Source organism: Mus pahari, chromosome 23 (genome assembly GCF_900095145.1).
Source record: "Mus pahari chromosome 23, PAHARI_EIJ_v1.1, whole genome shotgun sequence".
Classification (NCBI taxonomy): domain Eukaryota; kingdom Metazoa; phylum Chordata; class Mammalia; order Rodentia; family Muridae; genus Mus; species Mus pahari.
In genome coordinates, this window is record NC_034612.1 from 11,435,631 (window position 1) to 11,439,435 (window position 3,805).

A 3,805-nucleotide genomic window follows, 5' to 3' on the forward strand; every position below is an offset into this window, starting at 1 on the left:
GGGCTACACAGAGAAACCCTGTCTCGAAAATCAAAACAAAACAAATAATAATAATAATAAATAAATAAATAAATAAAAGAAAAGAAACCTTGGTAGTGACAAGTTGCCATGTACTTTTTAAACAAGCTAAAATATCCAAGTCATAGTTTTCTCACTTAAAGCTGAAATAATGATATATTTATTCTTAGGGTAACGGTGAAGACCAAACCAGGCAAAATTGAAGAGTGCTTGCCCACAGTTAATGTGAACTATTATATTTCAATGTTCATTTGCAAGTTTGATGTTTGCTTCACGTGCTTAATGGTCTGTTACGTTCTTCATGTCTGTCTATAGAGAGCATGCTGTGTTTGAAGTCTCCCGTTAGATTTCAGGATCTTAGCTGGTTACGATGTTCTCAGAGCCTGTCTGACCTCTCAGGCTTACCTCTCCCAACTCCAAGCCTAACATTTTACACGGCACTGTGCAGATCTCTGCAGTCTGAGGGCCATAGAGTCCTCGAGAGTCAAGAAGGAAGTCAGATTCAACAAGACTCAGTAGCCAGTGGTGGTTCAGACTTCTACAGTCTGACCTCGGCAGGTTATTTTAGCCATATTTAAGCATGGCACAATTCTGGGAAAAAGTTTCCTAATAATAATTAACTCAATCCTGAGTGTGCAACAAGGCTTAACGAATGTTTAAAAGATAAGTTCTTTGACTCAGAATGCTCAAGGTAGATAAGGGTCTAGAGAGAATGGCTGGAGTCAGGAGTGGCCTCGGCCATACAGATAACAGAAGTTACCCAGGCCATGCCAGTAGCATCTCCCATAAAGATGGGTTGTATTGACTAAGAATCAACACTCAGGATAAAGGGGTAAGGAGGAAGAGTCTGGGATACACTTACTGTATCTTCTCTGTTGAGTGGCTAACATTCCTGGTCTCTCCAGTGTTTATCTGTGCGCATAGGGACTTGGTGCCCTCTGTTGGGAGGGGTTAGTAATATCATTTTATCATTGTTTTGTTTTGGACTTTTGTGTGTGTGTGTGTGTGTGTGTGTGTGTGTGTACACCTACGCGCATGAGGGGGAATCTTCCAATTATTTAAATATAAAGGTGGTACAAAACCCTTTTCAACATTGAAAGCATATGATAAATAATGAGATTATTGACATAATTGACAAAAGTTGAGAGTAAGTATATACTTAATTGGAGACTTCTCTGTGGGAACCTTGATATGTTTTACTAAGAATTAATTTCAGGTGCATTCATCTTATAAATAAGCTATCAAGAATATCAAGGTTTGTTTATTTGAGGGTCCCAAAGCCTCTCTAATGTGGAGCTTACTTTGAAACCCAAGCTAACTTCCAACAAGTGGCATTCCTCCTACCTCAGCTTCTGAACCCTAGGATTACAGGTGTGTGCCACCACATGACACCTCAGGGTTTTTCTTTTAAATTCTGGTTGAATACCAAGATTGTGAGCCAGGCTTGGTGGTTCATGTCTGTAACCAGCATTTTGGAGGTAGAGGCAGGAGAAGTTACATAGTTAGAACATAGAAGTTGCCTGCATAGTGAGCTCAAGGCCTACCTAGGACACAGGAGACCCTGCCTCAAAACCAGAACCAACAAAACATAAAGAAAATCAAGACTCTGAATTTTGCCATTTAGATATACTTTAACAAGTGTGGGGAAAATGTAGGTAGGTAGATCATTTCTCCTCACCTTGGTTTAGGTTATTAATTTAATAGTAGAAGAAAAGTGCTTCTGATGCCCCGTGGGCCTTTCAGACGCTCTTTTAAAATCTTTACTTTTGATCTGGAGAAATGGGTCAGTGGTTTAGAGCACTGGCTGCTCTTCCAGAGGACCTGGGTTCAATTCCCAGCACTCACATGGCAGCTCACATCTCTCTGTAACTCCAGTTCCAGGGGATCTGACTCCTTCCCACAGGCATACATGCAGCAATACACCGATGCACATTAAATACATACATAAATCTTAAAAAAAAGAGAAAGCTTTATTTCTCTTATAAAATCCGGACGAGACAAGATGTTAGTGTGCACTCTGCTGAAAGGCCTAAAGTCCAAATGCAGTTGCTGTGAAAGGCTCTCCTGCCTGCCTTCCTCACGTGATCAGAATTAAATCACTTTTTGCCTGATGGGATTCTGGAGACTAAGGGTGATGGGTTTGATGAGTCTGACTCTTGTAAAAGACAAAGCAGGGCACTAGACGTAATAATTGTCTTTGATCCTGAAGAATGTGAACATTAACTATAACAATCCACACTTCTGACACAAGCTTTCAGGCTAGTTACAGATTTTTAAGTAGGAGAACTTACAGGAAGGTTTAGTGTGTCTGTCTGGCTCAGGAATCTGTTTCATGATATCCTGGCTCCCTCTACTGGCCCTGAGTGAAATTACCTATTGGGTTTTTTGTTTTGTTTTGTTTTTAATATAGGATCTTGCCCTAATACAGGTTGCATCAGAACTCAGTATGTATCCCAAGCAGTGGTTTTTTTTTTCTTTTTCACTCATAGCAATCCTTCTTCAGCCTCAACCTCTCAAGTGCTGTGATTACAGACCTAAACCACCTTACTGGCTTAATGCTTTTTCCTCCCCCTCCCTTCATTGTTCCAAATTTGGATGAGTGTCCATGAGCGAGTGTGCATGTGTGTGATGTGTGAGTGTGTGTGACCTGGTGCATGTGTGTGATGTGTGAGTGTGTGTGTACCTGGGGTTTGAAATCAGGTCCTCTGCTTGCAGGTCAACCGCCCTTACCCACCAAGTCACCTTCTAACTCTCTGGAAGTTTTTAGATTAGGTTTTGATCACGTAGCCCAACTGGCCTGGAATTTGTGCTATGTAGCCATGCAGGAGAAACCTGGTGTAATAAAATAGATGCTATAAAGGATTCAGTAAACAATTGCTTAGGAATATTAGGTCTCACTAAGTAGAATCTGGCTAAGGCAGCCCGGCCTGTACTGTCTGGAGATGAGTGTAAACCCTGACTTGTTAGAGAAAACTGAACCACATCAACCCAAACTGAGAAAGCCTGTGAATGTTTGTTTACCAAGACTGACCTCTGATTAGGTACCGCTTCCAAAACAGGACGAGATAACCTTAATTTACAACCAGCCATCAGGCCCCCACCCCATATCAAAGAACTTATCTCCAAGGGGTCAGCTCGAGGTCTCTGCTGTCAGTGAGTCTCTGGGGAACCCTGGGTAATGACTGTTTGCAAAGAACAAAGGTACTAGCGTCCTTAAGTGACATTGGCACTGTCCTTGTTGTTTAATCTCATGTCTGCCTAAGAGGCCAGTCTTACAGTCTGCCATCTTTAAGTTGTTTAAAGTGTAACCTATGGCCAGGACCTGGGAGAGGTTTAAAGATGGCAGTTTAGGTGAAATTATTGGCCTCAGGCCACACACACACACACACACACACACACACACACACACACACGCATGAGGCTGCCTATACAGTCAGAGGTTATCAGGTCACCTAGAGTTACAGACAATAATGAGCTGCCTCATATGGGTGACGGTAACTGAAGCCCTTGGCTTTTAAACTAAGTCATCTTTCCAGTTCTCATAAGTTCTTTTTTTTCTAAATGTTATTATATTTATTTGCTTATTTTACCTGTCTAAACTTACATGCCACGGTGTGTGAGAAAATCAACTTGCAAGAATCATTCTCCCGGGCTGGTGAGATGGCTCATCGGGTAAGAGCACCCGACTGCTCTTCCAAAGGTCCTGAGTTCAAATCCCAGCAACCACATGGTGGCTCACAACCACCCACAACGAGATTTGATTCCCTCTTCTGGAGTGTCTGAAGAC

The 3,805-nt window shown here is 42.0% G+C and overlaps 1 protein-coding gene and 1 pseudogene across 4 annotated transcripts in view; one reads left to right on the forward strand and one right to left on the reverse strand.

Moving 5' to 3' along the window:
• Positions 1 to 3,805, forward strand: part of Tmem116 (transmembrane protein 116) — a 39,870-nt gene that overhangs the window by 22,044 nt on the left and 14,021 nt on the right. The gene's annotated exons all lie outside the window — the stretch shown is intronic.
• Positions 1 to 3,805, reverse strand: part of LOC110313108 — a 9,573-nt pseudogene that overhangs the window by 4,532 nt on the left and 1,236 nt on the right. The window lies entirely within an intron of this gene.